Source organism: Aquarana catesbeiana, linkage group LG03, assembly GCF_042186555.1.
Source record: "Aquarana catesbeiana isolate 2022-GZ linkage group LG03, ASM4218655v1, whole genome shotgun sequence".
In the NCBI taxonomy this organism is placed as follows: domain Eukaryota; kingdom Metazoa; phylum Chordata; class Amphibia; order Anura; family Ranidae; genus Aquarana; species Aquarana catesbeiana.
In genome coordinates, this window is record NC_133326.1 from 285,625,450 (window position 1) to 285,648,597 (window position 23,148).

Consider the following 23,148-nt stretch of genomic DNA (forward strand, 5'->3'; position numbering starts at 1 on the left):
ACCAGAAAAAACACTGGAAAAAATGCCTGAAAACACCTTTAAAATAGCAACGCCTAGGTGTGAACAGAGCCTTAGAAAGAATGAGTCAGTTTGGAACAGTCAGAAGTTCTATAGTGCTGCATACATAGGTCTGCATTTGTAAAAGCTCTACATGAAATGCATCATTCCTGCACGAGCATTTGATACTCATAAAATAACACGAATGTAATTCCTGCATGAGCATTTGGTGTGCTTGATGGGCCTAATGTTAAAGGTTAAGTTCACCTTTTTTTTTCTTCTAAATTCCAGCTCCTCTATGTACCAAAATACAATTAATGTACTTCTTTTGCAAAAATAAAACAGCTTTCCATTTATTCTATGCATGCCTACTTCATTGTCTTTATGGCTGTTTCAAAACACTGCTCGGTTACTTCTGCCTTACTTCCTGGACAGACTTTAGATCATGACACAGGAAGGAGTTGAGCAGCTGATCTCATTAGCACACACCGTGCATCATCTACCCTCAGCTGGTCAACTCCTTCCTGTGTCACGACCTAAAGTCTGTCCAGGAAGTAAGGCAGAACTAATCGAGCAGTGTTTTGAAACAGCCATAAAGACAGTGAACAAAAAAAGGTGAACAAAGGTGAACTTAGCCTTTAAGGGTTTTTATTTATTATTATAAAATACATTTTTTTTTCAAGTGGGGATTAGATCATGTAAAGGGAGACCTAATCCAGCCAATACCCCCACCCAACTGCACCATTGCAGCAAAAAAATACAAAATCTGCATACATAGATGACTATTACAATGATCTGATACTGTAGGGAGGGTAAGCAGATGTTGGTTAACTTTTCTCTGATCCAATATGGATGATGGAATTCCCAGAGCGACCTCCAAATGTCAAAGATGACATAGCTGGGACTTTCTATGTAAACACAGCTTGAAACTACTGGTTGTAAACTATGGTCCTATGGATCTCTTTGCAGCAAGATCTGGAATCAGATAGCTGAGCTAGTGAGCTTGTGGGCTTAGTACTGAGCCACTGCTGTACTTGAGAGCTGGTAATTCTGGCAAAAACACTTCTGTGATCCACACCTTCTATAAAAACCAGCCTTGTTTAAACCATGGGTAAAAGAAAACTAGGTATAAGAGAGTCTTGATACAAATGGAGATAGCTAGGTTTTTTTTCAAGATTACAAATGAATTATGCCACTTCATCTCAGCCCCTGTGATGGTTTGGCTAGAACACAACTGCTAACACCATTTACACTTCTCCCAGTTACAAGAATAATAACATAAAATTAGGTGTCTACCTATTTTATTTTATGTAGGGAAGGGTTAGAAAGTACATCAGGTTTTATTGCTTTCTATGCCAGATTGGGGAGATTTTTACTCACACTTCGCAGGAAGGAAAGGTACATCTCCCCATGAAGTCAAGAATAGAAAAAGTTGTGGGTATAATCATAATTTAAATACAAGTAGAGGGAAGTTAAAAACTGCCTCCCCCCAACCCACCTTTAAATCTACATGCTTCAAGATAATTATACACTTGATAATGGCCATAATAACATGACAGCTGAAACAAAACCCTGGAAATATTTCACTGCTAAAGCAACTTTTTTTTTAGGTATGCTTTGTGAAAATGAGAATATAATCTCTGCTGAGCTCATACTGTTTACCTCTGACAGCACTGTTGTTTCCAGCACAGTAAAACTATTAGAAATCTAAGGTACAATTCTTAAAATGAACCTCATATTTCACAGCAATAAGGTCCTATATTGTAGCATTCTTGCAAGATTTGGAATGCTCAGCTTTCCCAGGACCCCTCAATTAGGTTCAGTGACATCATCACCAAAGTAAAGGAACGAGAAGCAGGGGTCTAAGGTAAATATTTTTTCCGTTTTTTGTTTTGTTAGTCCTAATGTTTCAGGATGAGTGGACTGGGAGCTACAAATAAAGATTAAGGCAGCCCATAGATTAGGCAGCAGGTTGAATAAAAGAAAATGCCTTGCCACCCCCATCTACACATTTGATGTGGGTTGGGGAAATCCCAAACCACATCAAATTCACAGTCAGAAGCTGGTTCTATAGTGCTGCATACACAGGTCAGCATTTTGCAAAAACTTTACATGACATGCATCTTTCCTGCACGAGCATTTGATACTCATAAAATAACACATTTGTAATTCCTGCATGAACATTTGGTGTGCTTGATGGGCCTAATGTGAAAGGTTAAGTTCACCTTTTCTTTTTTCTTCTAAATTCCAGCTCCTCTATGCACCAAAATACAATTAATGTACTTCTTTCGAAAAAATAAAACAGCTTTCCATTTATTATACGCACACCTACCTCATTGTCTTTATGGCTGTTTCAAAACACTGCTCGGTTACTTCTGCCTTACTTCCTGGACAGACTTTAGATCATGACACAGGAAGGAGTTGACCAGCTGATCTCATTAGCACACAACGTGCATCATCTACCCTCAGCTGGTCAACTCCTTCCTGTGTCACGACCTAAAGTCTGTCCAGGAAGAAAGGCAGAAGTAATCGAGCAGTGTTTTGAAGCAGCCATAAACACAGTGAAAAAAAAGTGAACTTAGCCTTTGAGGGGTTTTAATCTATTTAGAAAAAAAATACATTTTTTTTTTCAAGTGGGGATTGGATCATGTAAAGGGAGACCTGATCCAGCCAACACCCCTGCCCAACTACACCATTGCAGCACAAAAAAAAAATCTGCAGACATAGATGACTATTACAATGATCTGATACTGTAGGAAGGGTAAGCAGGCGTTGGGTTAACTTTTCTCTGATCCAATATGGTGATGGAATTCCCAGAGAGACCTCCAAATGTCAAAGATGACATAGCTGGGACTTTCTATGTAAACACAGCTTGAAAGTACTGTGTGTAAACTATAGTCCTATGGATCTCTTTGTAGCAAGATCTGGAATCAGATAGCTGAGCTAGTGAGCTTGTGGTTTTAATACTGAGCCACTGCTGTGCTTGAGAGCTGGCAATTCTGACAAAAACACTTCTGTGATCCACACTTTCTATAAAAACCAACCTTGTTTAAACCATGGCTAAAAGAAAACTAGGTATAAGAGTCTTGATACAAGAGATAGCTAATGAATTATCATGCCACTTAATCTCAGCTCCTGTGATGGTTTGGCTAGAGCACAACTGCTAACACCATTTACACTTCTCCCAGTTACAAGAATAATAACATAAAATTAGATGTCTACCTATTTTGTTTTATGTAGGGAAGGGTTAGAAAGTATGTCAGGGTTTATTGCTTTCTATGCCAGATTGGGGAGATTTTTACTCACACTTCCCAGGAAGGAAAGGTACATCTCCCCATGAGGTCAAGAATAGCAAAAGTTGTGGGTATAATTGTATTTTAAAGAAGAAAACATAGCCCGCACAGAGACTGTCTCATATCTAATAATATTACAGTAAATTATTGACATCTGCAAATCTGGGACTCCAAAACTGTAAAAAAAAAATGCACAATAGCCTCTTACTAGAACACAATTTATATTTCACATTTCACTTTCATCATCACTGCGATCATAATTTAAATACAAGTAAAGGGAAGTTAAAAAATGCCCCCCCCCCCCCCCAACCCACCTTTAAACCTACGTGCTTAAAGATAATTATACACTTGATATTGGCCATAATAACATGACAGCTGAAACAAAACCCTGGAATTATTTCACTGCTAAACCACAATTTTGTTTTAGGTATGCTTTGTGGAAATGAGAATTTGATCTCTGATGAATTCATACTGTTTACCTCTGACAGCACTGTGTTTCTAGCACAGTAAAACATTGCAAATATTAGAAATCTAAGGTACAATTCTTAAAATTAACCTCGTATTTCACAGCAATAAGGTCCTATATTGTAGCATTCTTGCAAGATTTGGAATGCTCAGCTTTCCCAGGACCCCTCAACCAGGTTCATTGACATCATCACCAAAGTAAAGGAACCAGAAGCAGGGGTCTAAGGTAAATCTTTTTTCCTTTTTTGTTTTGTTAGCCCTAATGTTTCAGGATGAGTGGACTGGGAGCTACAAATAAAGACTAAGGCAGCCCATACATTAGGCAGCAGGTTGAATAAAAGAAAATGCCTCGCCACCCCCATCTACACATTTCATGTGGTTTGGGGAAATCCATCCCACTGTCCTATTACATTCTGACAGCAGGAAGCCTTGCCTGCCGTCAGAATACAATGATCAGTGTTGCCGGTGGCACTGATCATTTGGGAAAAAACAGACAGGCTGATTGTTAAACTTGTGTATAACCAGCCAGAACTGTCAGAATTTCGATCCATGTATGGCTGGCTTTAGTTTTTATGGAGTGCAATTTTGCCTTCCACCCTTTTGTGGCCACAGGTAATAAATGCCTTGGTGTCCAGGCCAAAGTTGGCACATCTACATGCATTGGTTAACAATAAATCATTAACTAATTTGCATACTAAAATAATGTAGCAAAGTAAGCTTGTCTTCAGCACAAATAAAAGAAAATAACGTCTTGTCGACTCAGGGCTTTTACCTGCAGGAGGTGTATCACACCTCTTTCTATCTCTCTAGCAGGGACAGATCTCTTAGCAATGCTCAATAGCACAAACAATTTCCCCAGATATTTATAAATAACTCTATAACTCTGAGACTCCTACTACCCCATCTGTCCAGGACCCATCCCTGAAGTCTTGTACAGTATATCAAAATAAATGTGTGTGTGTGTGTTTAAGCATTTACAGCTTTTATTTGGTACACTGTTTAAATAAAAATCTTGTTGTCTTTTTTATTATAGGATGACAGGTGTGTAAAAAAAAAAAGATTTTTTTGTTTAATTAAACTTTTTTTTTGCTAATACTGTAATTGCTTTTGGCAATTATAGTATTAAACAGATCAACACTTCCACACTCTGAAGTACCATTTGCAGGCTTATTTTGTTGGTTAAACCTCCAGCCTGCCTATAATCATGTCATATCTGATAAAGTGATCACATGACTAGGAACCACTCTGATTGGTTCCTGATTGTAGTGGAGACCATAGCTATCAGCAACATCTAGAATTTAAAGCCACCAGCTGTGCAAAGTGTTGAGTGGCAGCTCTATAAATAGGTTTATTACCCCATCCCCAGCACGATGCTACATGCTAACATTTTTCTATTTCAAAATAGAGCAGTTGCCAGGTGTTTCCTTCTCTTACACCTAAATCCTGTAGTGTACTGTATGCTCCATAGCAATACACACTAAAAGCAGAGGACAGTGATTAAAGCAACCAGGATAACTGCAGATAATGGCCTTTTCAGACTGGAGGGAATTCTCTTGCCAGGCTCTCAGACTGTAAACAAAGCCCCCCCGTATACATGATCAGAAAATTGTACAAAAAGTACCGCTTTTGAAGCGATCGTACAATAATATGATCATTAGTACACAGCTTTCGTCTGAAATTATCGTAAGGGACAAAAACACGAAAACTTTTCTCGTATGATACCAGATCGTACGATTTTCATTTAATCGGTACAGTTTTCATCCCAAAATACAATACATTACATCACTTCCAAATTTTTATTCTGACGTACGAGAATTTTCTTTCTTTATTAACCTCTTCATTTTCAATAAGGAGACTTGCATGCAAAAAAAAAAAATGGATGATCATTCATCCAATAATTTCATCATGTGTACTAGGCTTAAGACCCAGCGGAGAAAATTATATGTGTCCATCTTCCCCGAAAGGAGAAAATCAGGTGCAGGGATCTAACTTCTTGTTTGGCATACAAAACCCTTGAGCGTGGTACCATCCTTCTAATGCTAGAAGAACTGGATCTTATGCATTTATGTGAAAGGTAGCTCATTGAAACTAAGAGAGGATGAGAAATCTTCCAGTCCCTGCATGAATTCAATACTGCTGAAACATGCCAAAACCATGATACACTATATTGTCAAAAGTATTGGGACGCCTGCCTTTACATGCACATAAACTTCCAAAAACGCATTTGTGAGGTCAGGCAGTGATGTTGCATGAGAAGGTTTGGCTCACAGTCTCCGCTCTAATTCATCCCAAAGGTGTTCTATCTGGTTGAGGTCAGGACTCTGTGCAGGCCAGTCAAGTTTCTCCACCCCAAACTCGCTCATCCATATCTTTATGGCCCTTGCTTTGTGCACTGGTGTGCAGTCCTGTTGGAACAGGAAGGGGCCATCCCCAAACTGGTCGCATAAAGCATGAAATTATCCAAAATATCTTGGTATGCTGACACCTTAAGAGTTCCCTTCACTGGAACTAAGAGGCCAAGCCCAACCCCTGAAAGACAACCCCACACCATAATCCCCCCTCCACTAAATGATTTGGACCAGTGCATACAACAAGGTTCATAAAGACATGAATGAGCGAATTTGGAGTGGAGGAACTTGACTGGCCTGCACAGAATCCTGACCTCAGCCTGATAGAACACCTTTGGGATGATTTAGAGCAGAGACTGTGAGCCAGGCCTTCTCGTCCAACATCAGTGCCCGACCTCACACATGCGCTTTTGGAAGAATGGTCAAACATTCCCATAGACACACTCTTAAATATTGTAGACACTCCTTTCCAGAAGAGTTAAAACTGTTATAGCTGCAAAGGGTGGGCCAACTCAATACTGAACCCTACAGACTAAGAATGGGATGCCATTAAAGTTCATGTGTGTAAAGGCAGGTGTCCCAATACTTTTGACAATATAGTGTAGGTGATATATTAAATCACTGAATGAATTGTCCTCTTTTTTATAGAGAATGGCTACCATTGCCTATTTAATGCAGAGATGTTTCAACCTCATACAACAATTCTGAAGCAATAGTTTCCAACAATTAAAAAAAAGTCAGTATTTCTTTCTAGTAAGCATCTCTATAACCTATTGTTTGCTTATATTTATCCTGTATGGCCACAAATAGAATATATTATTAGACATATTGTCTCAAAGTCCAAAGTTTTTCCTTTAAAGGTTTAGATGAGACAAAAAATGGGATTTAACCACTTGCCGCCTGCTATGTAGCAATATGACGTCGGCAAAGTGGTTTCAATATCCTGACCGGGCATCATATGACGTCCAGCATGATATCAAGCCGTTGCGCGCCCCCGGGAACTGGACGTCATATGACCATGTGATCAGCCATGTCCAATCACGGCTGATCACAATGTAAACAGGAAGAGCCGGTGATCGGCTGCTCCTCTGACAGGGGGGGTCTGTGCTGATTGATTATCACCACATTGGACCACCAGGGAGGCCACAAGGACCACCAGGGATGTCACCACCAGATATGCCACCCTAGACCACCAGGGATGCCAATCAGTGCTCACAATGGGTATCACTGATTGGCAGGCTTTATTGTTTGGCACTGATTGGCATCCATCCATACCATCAATAAGTGTACATCAGTGTCTCTATCAGTGCCCATCCATGCCCATCTGTGCCACCTATCAGTGCCCATCCGTGCTGCCTATCAGTGCCCATCTGTGCCCATCCGTGCCGCCTATCAGTGAGCATCCCTGCCACCTATCAGTGCCCATCCATGCCGCCTATCAGTGCCCATCCATGCCCATCCGTGCTGCCTATCAGTGCCCATCCGTGCCGCCTATCAGTGCCCATCCATGCCCATCCGTGCCACCTATCAGTGCCCATCCGTGCCGCCTATCAGTGCCCATCCATGTCCATCCGTGCCACCTATCAGTGCCCATCCGTTCCGCCTATCAGTGCCCATCCGTGCCGCCTATCAGTGCCCATCCGTGCCACCTTTCAGTGCACATCCGTGCTGCCTATATGTACCATCAGTGCTGCATATCATTGCCACCTATCAGTGCCAATCAGTGCCGCCTATCAGTGCTCCATCAGTGCCACATATTAGTGCCCATCATCAGTGCCACCTCATCAGTGCCACCTCATTGGTGCCCATCAGTGCCACCTTATCAGTGCCCGTCAGTGCAGCCCCATCAGTGCCCATCAGTGAAGGCGAAAGCTTACTTATTTACAACGTTTTGTAACAGAAACAAAAAAAACATTTTTTTTTCAAAATTTTCGGTCTTTTTTTTATTTGTTTAGCAGAAAATAAAAATCCCAGAGGTGATCAAGTACCACCAAAAGAAAGCTCTATTTGTGGGAACAAAATGAAAAAATAGTTTGGGTACAGTGTTGTATGACCGCACAATTGTCATTCACACTGCGACAGCGCTGAAAGCTGAAAATTGGTCTGGGCAGGAAGGTGTATAAGTGCCCGGTATTGAAGTGGTTAATAAAGCGGACACCCATAAACCTATCTTGACACACTCCACATGAGCATCCTTGCACATATTGTACCTGCGTATGTATATGGGTTTACACTAGCCTTAATTATATGATGTATGGATGGATGATGAAATTAGTAGGTCTACAGGGTTGAAAACAGAAAATGAAAGCTACATAAAGTAAGCTATATATAGTTTAAAAGAAGAGAAAGATAGAAAGAAAAAAGAAGTTAGGTAACTCAATTGATAAAAAGAACATATTACAAACCTAGGGGGATGTATCATTTAAGAAAATTAAAAAAATATGGTCTGAAAATCTGAAAAAAGACATTGCCCCCGCGCTGCCTTAAGCTGCTCCCTAACAGACACTTCATATAGTACAGTTTACTCACCTGCTACCTTCAGTATTCTTCCATTCGGTCCTACTAGAACAGTCATTTCAAGGACTGACTGCAGCAAGCAAACATGTTCTGTGTGAGACAGAGACACCAATCAATGCTTTGATTTTAAAGATCATAAATAAATAAAAATTGTACTTAAAAAGAAATCCCCTTATGTCATATGTAAAAGATGTATCTGCATAAACATAATGAGATTTAATTCACCAAACTCACAGTTGCCAACAAAAAGTAGCTAAATGGTTTGCATTAAAATATTGACATATCATACATAAATGCTAGACAATCGTTTTTTTTAATTTTAAAGTGACCAGTCTGCAGCCATTTGGTTTTCTAAATCTGTCAGAAAATCAACAATTACCGTATTTATCGGAGTATAACACGCACCTTAATTTTAAGAGGGACGTTTCAGGAAAAAAACTTAAATTTTAAATAAAGAACTTTGAGACAAAATAAGGGTCAGTGCCCACCAAAGCAGCCTTATAAGTGCCCATCTGAAGCCTCACCATTGCCCTTCAATGCAGCTTGATCAGTGCCCATCAATGCAGCCTTATCAGTGCCCATCTGAAGCCTCGCCATTACCCATCAATGGAGCCTGATCAGTGCCCATCATTGCAGCCTGATCAGTGCCCATCTGCAGCCTCACCATTGCCCTTCAATGCAGCTTGATCAGTGCCCATCAATGCAGCCTTATCAGTGCCCATCTGAAGCCTCGCCATTGCCCATCAATGGAGCCTGATCAGTGCACATCATTTATAAATCAAAAGGTCGCGCTAAAAACTAGAGGTGACAGACAAATGTCTAAAAAACTTCATAAGGATATGAAGGTGAATAGTGATCACTAAATAGATGAGTTTCATAGGAGTGCTGAGCAATGTAAATACACACTTCAAAAATAAATGCTGTTAATTAAGTGGGACACAGAAAACATTGACTATGTCCGTGTGAAAAGATCAATATTGCATGACCCAATCAGTGACAGGTGAATATCTCAAATAACTGTAGGAATAATATTGTGACAAATCTGTGACTAAAAAACTGAACCGTGATGAATGAGGAAAAAATATAAATGAATAAAGAAAAATACAATAAACCCAAAAAAGTCCGTGGCTCAACAAAAACAGTAATAGTAAAAGTCCATCCGTGTTAAATTGATATGCAAAGAAAATAACTTGTCTCCCAGTGCTCTGTGAAATAATGTAACAAAATCTTGCTGTGGTGAAAATTAGAGTGCGTAGACAGACCTCCACCTCTTGGAAAAATGCTGCCTCTTACCAGATAAAAATGGTCTCTTAATTACAGGAGACCCAGGGAGCGGATGGCTGCAACCCCAGCCAGGGATCTTTAAAGCAGGCACTCAGCGTCCAGATCCAGGGACTCTCTCCCACCAGCCTCCGCAAATAAGGAAATGTCACCATGCAAAAAACAAAGTGCTCCACATAGCATAAAACCAGCGTTTTATTAAATATAAAATTAAAGGTTGCACTTACAGAAGCATAGAAGTTTAAAACACGTAAGAAAAAGCCGGCCGGCTCCAAAGTAACCCGTGTCTTCCGGGTGTATGAATCGCGGTGTCGTCGGGACGTAGCTCCTCCTCCCCACGCCGTTTCGTCACAACAGGACGTGATCACGGGATCATTGCAGCCTGATCAGTGCCCATCTGCAGCCTCACCATTGCCCATGAATGCAGCCTGATCATTGCCCATCTGCAGCCTCACCATTGCCCATCAATGCAGCCCAATCAGTGCCCATCTGCAGCCTTAACATTGCCCATCAATGCAGCCTGATCAGTGCCCATCTCCAGCCTCACCATTGCCCATCAATGCAGCCTGATCAGTGCCCATCTGCAGCCTCACCATTGCCCATCAATGCAGCCCGATCAGTGCCCATCTGCAGCCTCACCTCTTCAGCCTGATCAGTGCCCATCTGCAGCCTCACCAGTGTAAGGAGATTAGATTACACAGAGCGTGGATCTCCTGTTTACCTCTGTAATATGAAGTCCTGTCTCCTGGACCGGCTCCTATAATAGACAGAACACCGGTCCAATGCTGGGACATGTGACGTCTATCATAGGAGCCGATCCAGGAAGCAGGACTTCATATTACAGCAGCCGCAGAATAAACAGGAGATCCCTGCTCTGTGTAATCGGGTGGCGCTCGCCCCCCCCTCCACTTCTCCTCCGAGGCAGCCCAATGAAAATATCGGCATATAACACACACACATGATTTTCACTCGATTTTCAGGGGTAAAGGTGCGTGTTACGAGCCGGTACTTTGTTATAACCATTGCACCACAAGGAACATGCTCAATATAACCAATTGACCTCCGGAAGATTTACCCCCCCTTCATAACTAGGCCATTTTTTGCAGTATAGCACTGTTACTTTAACTGACAGTTGCGCAGTCATGCAACGCTGTACCCAAATAAAATTTATGTTGTTTCTTTCCCACAAATAGAGTTTTCTTTTATTGGTATTTGATCACCATTGTGGTTTTTATTTTTTACGCTATAAAACAAAAAAATAAAAATAAAATATATATATATTTTTTTTACTTTCTTGCTATAAAACATATCCAATCCAATAAAAATAAATCAAATTTCTTCATAAATTTAGGCCAATATGTATTATACTACATATTTTTGGTTCAATGTATATTGATTGGTTTGCGCAAACGTTGACAAATTTGACACTTTGTGGGAACCAGTGACACTAATACAGTTATCAGTGCTAAAAATATGCACTGCCACTGTACTAATGACACTGGCTGGGAAGAGATTAAACATCTAGGGCAATCAAAGGGCTAAATGTATGCCTAGGCAGTGTTTTTGTGTATTCTGTGAGGTGCTTTTACCAAGGGATGTGATGGATTTTATTCCCTGCTTTGCAGAAAAAGAATGTAGCAGACGTGCCACTTCAGCTGTGATTAGTCACAGCAGTAGCCGATCAGCGGGTGTCGGCAGACATCCATTGGCTGGCACCCACTTATCGGTTTCTGCTGTGACTAATCACAGCTGAAGTGGCACATCTAATGCATGCGCCCCCTTTGCGGAGTGTAGATATATATATATGATTCTGCACAGAACGGCCACCCTGTAGCAATAAATCTGCTATAGGGCGGTCGTTAAGTGGGTATACATGCTTAATATGTACAAAACACCCTTTAAATTGTAATTTTCTGCTCATGGGAATAAAACAATACTTTTACCCAGTAGTTTTTTTTTTAAATTGCAATTCTTTACTAAGATACCCCCTACTCGGTACACATCACACTCTGCATATAAAACGAAATCTCAGGTATTCCTATCAGTGCAGACCAATTGCAATATGTGGGCTTTAGTCCAACAGGGTTTGGCTTAAACTGATTTACTTCTTTTGAAAACAAATCAGTATTCATAACGTAACTCAACATTAAGCTCTAAAAAATTTACAAACTTGTGTTATTACTATAAAGCCCTCTGATAAGTGGAGCAATATAGTAATAATGGATAACACCCAGTCTTTTCAAACTATAAAATACTGTAATTAATAAGTAACCCTGTGGTTTACAAATACATCAATGGTACCCCAGAACTGGCGCTCCAGGCCCATCTGTACATGACAAGAAATTTGATTAAATTGGTATTGCTGAATCTTGGCTTCATTCTTCACGTAATTGGACTATTAGTATTCCTGACTATGTTCTCTTTTGAAGAGACATTTCAAAACAAAAAAATTCCAGTGTCCATCTCTATGTGAGAAGTGATCTAAAGATGAGTGTGAATGAGGACCTCCGTAAAGGAGAGCAATGGTGCTTAGACGTTATGGGTAGAGCTGCCTTTGGCTGTGACTAATTCAAAGTTAATTATTGCAGTCTGGTACAGTCCCCCCCCCCCCCCCCCCCCCGTGTTAATGAGAAGGTAGAAAGAGCTTCAAGGGCCAGTGGTAAGAATGGGAGATTTTAACTACCCTGATATGGACTGGAGCAATGGCACTACTGGAACAGTATCAGGGCAGAAATTTGTAATTTACAAGACATTTTTATGGTACATTTATGGTCATGTAGAGATTATTACTAATGTTCGTATAAAAGAACATCTGGATAGTAGTGACCACAACATGATTTAATTTAATATAAGTTGTAACCATCAAGCGCATACTTGAAAGATAAAAACACTTAGTTTTAATAGAGCAAACTTTCCAAGACTGAGGCTGCTCTCCACTAGGGATAAGCCAATCTGACGTGTTTGGTGCAAACAGGGTTCGGCAAACTTCAGCAAAGGTTTGTCAAAAAACAGCATGGAGGAGGATGGGTACTGCCCTGGGGAACATGTACTAGTGCAAAGAAAATTTTGAAAACATTCCATTTGGCCAGGGGCAATGATCTTTATAGCCCTCCTGGCTTTTATTTATTTTAAAAAGGCACACAGACCTATCCAAAGGTCCCCAAAATACAGTTTCCCCCAAAATGCATACCATACCCTTTGAGTCTGCATACATTTTAGGGCAGTACCTCAAAGGATCTGATATAGATTTAAGGGTGATCCTCATGCAAAAAAATGAGGTCCCCTAAAATCCATATCAGACCCTTAATTTGAACATGCAGCCAGGCTAGCCAGGGAAAGAGGGGGCAAGTGTGCACCCCCCTCTTGACCCACACCAGGCCACATGACCTCATTGGGGGGGTGCCTTGCCAGGGAGGACCCCTTTGGAAAAGCACCTTGTCATCATATTGATGGGGGACAAGGGCCTTTTTTCCCACAACCCCTGTAAAATGGAGGGCACCCAGATACCCCCCTACATGAATGAGTAAGGGGTACATAGTACAAAGAGAAGCCACATTTTTAAAATCTTCAGCTATGTGTAAACAAATGAAAATGGAGGAGCTCAAGTCCATAATAAGGATATTATTGACATAGCCTCAAAAGAACCACATTGACTCAAAATGTATATGGTATAAAAATGCTTAGACAAAAAAAAAATTTAAAAAAGGGCCCGAAACAGAAAGGGTTCTCAAAGAGTTGAGCTCTGTTATTCCGAGGCCATTTTATTGAAGTTTTACAAGGTGTACAGAACCGAGGCAATTTTTTCTACTTTTTTAGGAGTCTTTAATGATTGGCTTGATACCACTAGATTGGCACAAGGCCAATATGGAGTCTATATTTAAAAAGGGATTGAAGTCTTACCAAGTAACTGCAGACTGGTTAGTTTACCTTCTATAGTAGGGACAATACTGGAGAGGTTTATCAAAAAAAAACATACAGAAAAGTTTTTCCTAGAAAACAATATATATAATATAAGCAATAGTCAGCACGAGTTCATCAAAGGCCAAAGTTGTCAAACAAATATGCTCTCTTTTAATAAGAAAGTAATCAAAAACTTAGACAAAGGAGTGGCTGTGGATATACTACACTTGGACTTTGTAGAAGTGTTTGACATGGTTCTTCACAACCAGCTACTTTGTAAGTTAAAGTTTCTATGCTTTGAAAAATCAGCTTGTAAATTGATAAAAAAAAACTGGCTAAAAGACCGTACTCAGACAGTAGTGATTAATGAGTCACACCTCTGAATGGCCTAAGGTTATTTGTGCTCTACCCCAAGGTTCAGTGTTAGGAACTTTATTTTTTAACATACTTATAAAATATATAGTGTTTGGGATTAACAGTCCCATTTCTGTGTTTGCAGATAACATCAAACTATTTAGTTGAATAATGTCCTTACAGGATGCCCCCAACTTACAAGCAAGCCTTAAAGGGGTTGTAAACCCTTAAATAAACCCAGTGAAATGACTGGCCTCAGGTGATACACAGAGATGAAACAAGTCCTCTTATATAAGTTGTACCTGTTTATCTGCCGTCTTCTCTTTTCTACATCCATTTAAAGCCCACCATTTATAAAGCTTATCTGAGCTTTCAGACAACAGGGGGCAGAGAGCTGAAGTTACACTCTGCAGAGCTCAGTGAGGAGAGGTCTGAGAGATTACTGGAGGGAAGGGACTAACCCCCCTTCACACAGCACACAGGAACAGAGCTGAGGCTGTCAAACAGCCGGAGGTCCCTCCCCGTTACCTTTTTTTTTCTTGGTGCCAAGAAAACTTGTCAGAAGTGATTTATGCTGATGGCAGAGGAAAGAGGCAGCAGACAGAAATTACACTTAATGCTCTTAACTGAGACAAGTACACACTATTGAGGGATATGCTTTGTTGATATTTCACGTCTGTGGTTTGCACTGTTTGATTGGGCAACTATGTGGCAAATTAGGTTTAATCTTGGCATTTGTAAAATTATGCACTTGGGGGCCAAAAACATGTATGCATCATACATTCTAGGATGAGTACAACTGGGGGAGTCAGTGGCCAAGAAGTATCTGGGCTTTCTCGTAGAACATACCCTTAATAATAGTATGCAATGCCAAGCTGCAGTTTCTAAAGCAAGCAAAATACTTTCTTGTATTAAAAGAGGTATAGACTCCAGAGTGAGACATGACTAGTAGTATACAACCCCCCTTGGGATCACCACTCTTGGAAAATGTTCATTCAATTGTTTAAATGTTTAAAAATAATAATAATTACAGACATGCCTCAAAACTAGTTTCATTTAACATTCCAACCTTCTGGCTTTAAGAAATACTTAAAAAAAAGAAAAAATTAAAGAAAACTGTAGTCAGTCGCAACTGTTTTTGCAGATCAAGTAGAGGAAAAATATGGAATCACTAAATTCTGAGGAAAATATTATGGAATCACCATGTACTTTGCAGTTCTAAAACAAACATCTGCATCAGATTACATCCTGAAAAATGATGTCATCATCACCAAACATCCTTTCAATTGATAAGAAAAGTGTCCAAAATCTCAATATAAACTTGTGCATTTATTGAAGATTTAATGACTGTCATCTCCCCCGTACTTTTACCTGATAGGCATGTCTGTAATTCGTTTTTATTTTTTTTGCACCATTTAAAAACTGAATGAACATTTTCCAAGAGTGCCGATATAGTGAACTTGTTAATCTCTTTAACCTCCCTGGCGGTATGATTATTTCGGATTTTAGGTGCCAAAAGCGGTACAATTATTTTGCATGGAAATTTGGCATTTTATATTGTAGGTCTGTAATTCTTAACAATAACACACTTAAATCTGTCCAAACAAGAGTCTAGTAGATATCCCGGGTATGGTAAAGTTTGAAACACAAAAACATAAATTATAATATAATAAATAAAAATAAATAATTAAAAAAAAAAAAAATTAATAATAAAATAAATTTCCCCACGATTCACTATCGCTCAATTCTGTAAGTGTTCTAATTTACTATCGCTGTTTTCTAGCTGGTCTAAAGCCACTTTTGAAGTAAAGGGACACTTTTTGGTTTCTATGGACAATCTCCAGTTTCCAGGCAGAAAGAACAGTATATATAACATAAAACTGCATGCAGGGCATAGGACAAAGCACTGGGGACAAAAGGGATGTGAAATAATTTCATACAGTACTGTAATCTGTAAGATTACAGTACTGTATGTGTTATGATTTTACACTTTTTTGAATTTGCCGCCAGGCTCCGCCCCCGTGCGCCGCGCCGCTCGCAGGGAACGGAGCCTGGCACGGAGAGGCTTCGGAGGAGGACGGAGCCCGCAGACACAGCGGGGGACATCGCAGGATCCCAGGGACAAGGTAAGTAAGGCCACACCAGGATCCTGCGATGTAATCCCGAGTGTGGCTCGGGGTTACCGCTAATGGTCCTGAATTTTAACCCCGAGCCACACTCGGGAAAACCGCCAGGGAGGCTGCAGTCATTACAGAGGTCAAGTCTTCACGTCTAGAGGAAAAGAGCTTTAACCTCCACATATGGTAAGGTTTCTTCACAGTAAGAGCTATGACAATGCGGAATAGACTCCCTGAAAAACTAGTTATGACCAGATCAGTAGAAAAAAAACCAACAAAGAGCTGGATGCATTCCTAAATGCATAAAATACAATTGGATATTAACATTTATAGGTGATAATAACAATACTCTTGATCTAGAAAATATCAGATGGCCTTTTTGGGATCAGGAAGAATTTTTTTCCCCGCTGTAGCAAACTAGTCCATGCTTTATAGTTCTTTTACCTTCAACTGTAGGTATAGCGTTCCGTATATAGAGTTTTCAGACATGTGCAATTAGTTTCGGTCTGAAAATAAATTTACAAATGTTTGGTTATTCAGAGATTCGGATTTATCTGAATCTCCGAATAAAATAATATCAAACTTAGTTGAAATGTGTTTAATTTTATTTCGTTTATTCGTTTTCTAATAAATTCCAAATTTTTGGAACGATTCGGATTCGGGCCGGTCGAGAAATGATCGACCGATTTGAATATTGTGTGAAGAATAGCTAGTCGTTAAGGAGCAGGCCGGGAAGTCGAACAACACGTCCTTAACAACTGATGACTCATCAGCTGTCAGTGGGTTTCCCCACTGAAAACTGAATGTAAAAAAAAGAATTGCTCCCAAAATCCATACCAGACCCTTATCCGAGCATGCAGCCCGGTAGGCCAGGAAAGGGGGAACAAGTGAGATCCCCCCTCCACATCCCCTCAACACTCTGGGGTGCTTTGGAGCAGGGAAGATTCTGCTTCCCCCACCCCAAAGCACCTTTTCCCCATATTGATGGGGACAAAGGACTCTTCCCCACCCTGGCCCGGTGGTTGTGGAGGTCTGCGCACAGGGGATTATCAGAATCTGGAAGCCCCCTTCAACAAGGGGGCCCCCAAATCCCAGTCCCCCTATGTGAATGTATAGAATGTATATAGAGTACCCCTACTCACCCTCACCCCTGAAGAGGGACGCACCAGACCCCATGCTGTGAACCCAGCCTAAGCGTTCAGCTATCTCCTTCAGAAGCCATCATGGTTCTAGAAAAATACATTCATTGTAGCATACATTTGAGGTAATAAAAGGTTCCCCTTTGTGTTGTTTATCATCATTCCATGATTATTTTTGTTTAAGGATATTGTGTATCATCTTTAGAACCCTTGGTCTGAACTTAGTGACATCTGAGCAATTTGTTTTAACTTTTTACCCCCCAGCAGTCTCCCCTGGGATACAGAGTTATCATGTCCTAACCCCTCAGCTGCCAGTACACTCCCAAACTCTCATATAACACATTGTACTACAACATTATATGCCCATTGGTACAGAACTAAACTTCGACTAGACTTCAAGAAACCTGGAAGTTTTATAGATGTTCTTTAAGAGGACACAAGTCCGTTTGAGCAGTTATATATAAGGTCCAAAAAAAACACAATATGTTCAGGCGCATAGGGTATAGATAGTGATTAGTCCCAGTGACGCAACGTGCATGAAGGCTGTAATAGCCTAATTCAGTCTCTGCTGCCGGGGCATAAAGCACTATGGGGCTGCTATCCTCTGCGTTGAGCCAGCTCTGTAGAAAAGACAGGATAAAGAAGGGGGGAGAGCACCACTTAAGTGCAGTATCATAAAAAATGGCCTTCAGAAGGAGCAGAGAGCTCCGAGTGCATAGCCTGCCTGCATTCCACATCTCTTCCTCTCCTACTGACGTCACATCCACCCGAGCGTTCCACACTGGTTGTCGTGGACTTCCTGCACTCGGCAGCACGTCCATTCCTCTATTATCGCTTTTCAGTACTGGAACCCAGCAGCCCATGCAGGACTGAGGATTTCGGTGGACCCTGGTACATACGATAAGCTTGCACTTTCTTACACATTGTAAGTGTTTTTAACTGTGTGCCCATTAAACTTTCTTATGATACTGCACTTAGGTGGCGCCCCCCCTCTTCTTTATTATATATACAATTCAATCCTTCAGGTGAGTGCACATCTGATGGTAGTGGGTGCACAGATAAGGATTTTGGTAGCATGATTATAGATTGTGAATAATCCAGCAAACTAGTGGAATATTTGCACTAAAGACATTGAAATATATCATGGTTTTTCCCAGAGAGACTTTATTGTTTTGACTTTGTTGTTTAAATTGTCGCTTCCTAATATATTATTTTTACACTAGGGACACTATAAAACATTTTGTCATATAGGATATTTGGGACACAGGAGATGTAATATATATGGTAGGAATTGGAAGGAATTAGCATTGTACCAATGGGTATATGATGGTAGCACATGTGAGTGTATTTATTATACCTTAGTACATATGTGTGTATGTTAATATTGTGATTATATTATCTTTTGATCGTCTCCCGTATTTTTTGAGGAAGCAGAATTAGTTCTGGGAAACACATCAAAACTATCACCCTCATACTAGCATATTCTGTTTTTTGTCTCTTTACAGAATATAGAAGCTTAAGGTCAAGGGTAGATATATGGGTTCATATTTTGTAACATAATTGTGTACAGCACTGTTACAATCCTCTTTTGTAATCAAATATATTTATATATGATTTTATTGTAACTTTTTGAAGAACATTAATATTTTTTACAAATATAAGTTTGTCTTTTGACACCTTAAAGGTTCCAGTGTATCCCACTAACCCAAAGCTTTATAAAAACTTTATAGTAAAAGAAGCTACTCGGTTTTAGTGGGAATTCTTTTTGCTCCATACGTCTGTATTTTCATAAAGCTGTATAAACAGCAGCTACTTGTTGTTATACTAGCTTCTAATAGACTTTGAGCGCTGTCACTATCACTTTGTGTTCATATTCGGCCTAAACGTTTGACGACCAGAAGGGATTACCCTCTTAGTGATCAGGACATTTTTTGTTATTCAGCACTGTGCTACCTTAACTGGCAATTGCGCGATCATGCAAAACTGTACGCAAATGAAATGATATAAAAAAAATTTACACAAATAGAGCTTTCTTTTGGTTGTACCAAAAAAAATATATACATATATTTTCCACTTTCTTTTATAAATCATATCCAATTAAAAAAAATCACATTTCTTCATACACTTAGGCCAAAATGTATTCTACTACATGTCTTTGGTAAAAAAAAAAAAAAAAAAATGTATTATTGGTTTGTGCAAAAGTTATATTGTCTACAAACTATGGTATATACAGTGCCTTGAAAAAGTATTCATACCCATTGAAAATGTCCCACATTTTGTCATGTTACAACCAAAATCAAAATCGGAAACACATTTTATTGAGATTTTATGTGATAGACCAACACAAAGTGGTACATTATTGTAAAGTGGAAGGAAAATAAAAAAATGGTTTTCAAATTTTTTATAGATAAATTTCTGAAAAGTGTGGTGTGCATTTGTTTTCAGCCCCCTTTACTCTGATACCCCTAATCTAGTGGAACCAATTGCCTTCAGAAGTCACCTAATTAGTAAATAGAGTCCACCTGTGTATAATTTAATTTCAGTATAAATACAGCTGTTCAATGAAGCACTCAGAGGTTTGTTAGAGAACCTTAGGGAACAAACAGCATCATGAAGGCCAAGGAACACACCAGATAGGTCAGGAACAAAGTTGTGGAGAAGTTTAAAGCAGGGTTAGGTTATAAAAAAATATCCCAAGCTTTGAACATCTCATGGAGCACTGTTCAAATCATCATCTGAAAATGGAAGAGTATGGCACAACTGCAAACCTACCAAGACGTGTCTGATCACCTAAACTGACAGGCCGGGCAAGAAGAGCATTAATCAGAGAAGCAGCCAAGAGGCCCATGGTAACTCTAGAGGAGCTGCAGAGATTCACAGCTCAGGTGGAAGAATCTGTCCACAGGACAACCATTAGTTGTTCGCTACATAAAGTTGGCCTTTATTAAAGAATGGCAAGAAGAAAACCATTGTTGAAAGAAAGCCATAAGAAGTTCCCTTTGAAGTTTGCGAGAAGCCATGTGCAGGACACAGCAAACGTGTGGAAGAAGGTGCTCTAGTCAGATGAGACCAAAATTGAACTTTTTGGCCTAAAAGCAAAACGCTATGTGTGGCGGAAAACTAACACTGCACAGCACCCTGAACACACCATGGTGGTGGCAGCATCATATTGTAGGGATGCTTTTATTCAGCAGGGAAGCTGGTCAGAGTTGATGGGAAGATGGATGGAGCCAAATACAGGGCAATCTTAGAAGAAAACCTGTTAGAGTCTGCAAAAGACTTGAGACTGGGGCGGAGATTCCCCTTCCGGCAGGACAACGACCCTAAACATACAGCCAGCGCTACAATGGAATGATTTAGATCAAAGCATATTCATGAGTTAGAATGGCCCAGTAGTAGTCCACACCTGAATCCAATTGAGAATCTGTGCCAAGACTTGAAAATTGTTGTTCACAGAAGCTCTCTATCCAATCTGACAGAGCTTGATCTATTTTGTATAGAAAAATGGGCAAAAATGTCACTCTGTAGATGTGCAAAGCTGGTAGAGACATGCCCAAAAAGACTTGCAGCTGTAATTGTAGCGAAAGGTGGTTCTACAAAGTATGGACTCGAGGAGGGTGAATACAAATGCACTTTTCACATATTTATTTGTAAACAATTTTGAAAACCATTTATCATTTTCCTTCCACTTCACAATTATGTGCCACTTTGTGTTGGTCTATCACATAAAATTGCAATAAAATACATTTACATGTTTGGTTGTAACATGACAGCATCTGGAAAATTTAAAGGGGTAGGAATACTTTTTCAAGGCACTGTACAGTATACTGGAATTTACATGGCTATACATGCTATATTGTAATGGCGGTGATCAGCGACTTATAGTTCGACTGTGATAGGGTGGCGGGCATTCAGACGCTAACAGACACTATCTGGGATTGTCACTAACTGACACTGACATCACTAGTGACACTAATACAGTGATCAGTGATAATACTGTACACTGACACTGTATTAATGACACTAGCTGGGAAGGAGTTAACATCTAGGGGCAATCAAAGGGTTAAATGCATGTCTAACAATGTGTAATGTGTGTAATATGTGCTGCTTTTACTTTTTGATCTGACTGTTTTTTCCCCCTGCTTTTCAGGGAGAAGAAACAGCCAGATCGCTGTTCCAGTGCACACAGACTTCTGTGTGTGTTTGTGAGCACAGAACTCTGGACACAGCTGATCAGCTGATTTTAGTCAAAATCATTAGCTGAAATCTTCTGCCAAACCTGTACTGTGTCCAATCACAGCACGGGTCATCAGGGGGCACACGCCACAAACCCAGAAGAAGGCTGTTATGTACACATACATGATTGTGCCTGTACCTGCTGCTCGCTCGCAGTATATTCACTGTGAACGGTCGGCAGGTAGCTAAAATTAAGTCTTCTGCATGCTGATATTTAATGAGCAATATATTATTTAATTCAATTTTGTTTTCGATTTGTTTTGTATTAACTCTACTTTAATTTCATTTTGTTATTTAATGTGTGCAATTTTCTTAGCAAGGGAATTGCAATAAATACACCTTCTGCACCAGGATTTACTTTCTGGTACAGAAGGCAATCTTAGTGTGGAAAAAAAAAAAGTCCCAATCACCTCCCCAGAGTAGTACAGTGTTAGTATGGTAACACCGTATTCCTCTGGTCACAGCATGCACAAAAAAAAAAAAAAAAAAACGCAAACAAAAGAATAAAAAAGAAAAATATATAAAAAAATATATATGATTATTTTCTTTTTACATACTGCAACCAGTCAGGGTCCCTGGCCGCCACTGCACCAGTTATATGATAATGCAGTATTGCATTAGTGACAGTATGTAAAAAAAAACAAAAAACATTGCAAAAAACATTTTTTTTTAATTTCCTAATTTTACTAAACATTTGTCTAAAATGACAACTTCAAAAAACTCACCATGCCTCTTACTAAATACCTTGAACTAAAAACAAACCATCAGAAAAAAGCCACAACAAAAAGAGCTAAATGGAAACCACTGTGGGAAAAAACAGATGACCGCTATGCTGGAAACAGTCTATGATGATGCCAATAATGTTAAAACACAAAAGTTTATTAAGACAATGATCTGAGATGATATAAGTCAATGAATGAAGAGCTCTCCTCAGGCAGATGGAAATTCCGATCAGCGTAAAAAAGCACTGTGTAAGTACCTTGTACATGCGGTTGGCTATAGTCCAGCCCTGCGGGATGGTGCTGCGGTGGTCTGGCTGTACTACTCATCTACAATAAGCAGAGCCTGATGGAAAGGGATGAGTGTCAGGCCAGATTAAGGAAGCCAATGACACTCATCCCCTTCCCATTTTTTCAAAATTTTCAAGCTTTTTTGCTTATTTAGCAAAAAGTAAAAAAATCCAGTGGTAATTAAATACCACCAAAGGAAAGCTCTATTTATGTAAATAAAATGTTCTAAAAATTCATAAGGGTAAAGTCTTGCATGACCGCGCAATTGTCATTCAAAGTGTGACAGCGCTGAAAGCTGAACATTGGCCTTGGCAGGAAGGGGGTGAAAGTGCCCAATATTGAAGTGGTTAAATATATCATCATCTACATTACATAATATCATCAAAGATTCAGAGAATCTGGAGAAATCTCTGTATGCAAGGGACAAGGCTGAAATGCAATATTGGATGCCCGTGATGTTCGGGCCCTCAGACGGCACTACAATAAAAACA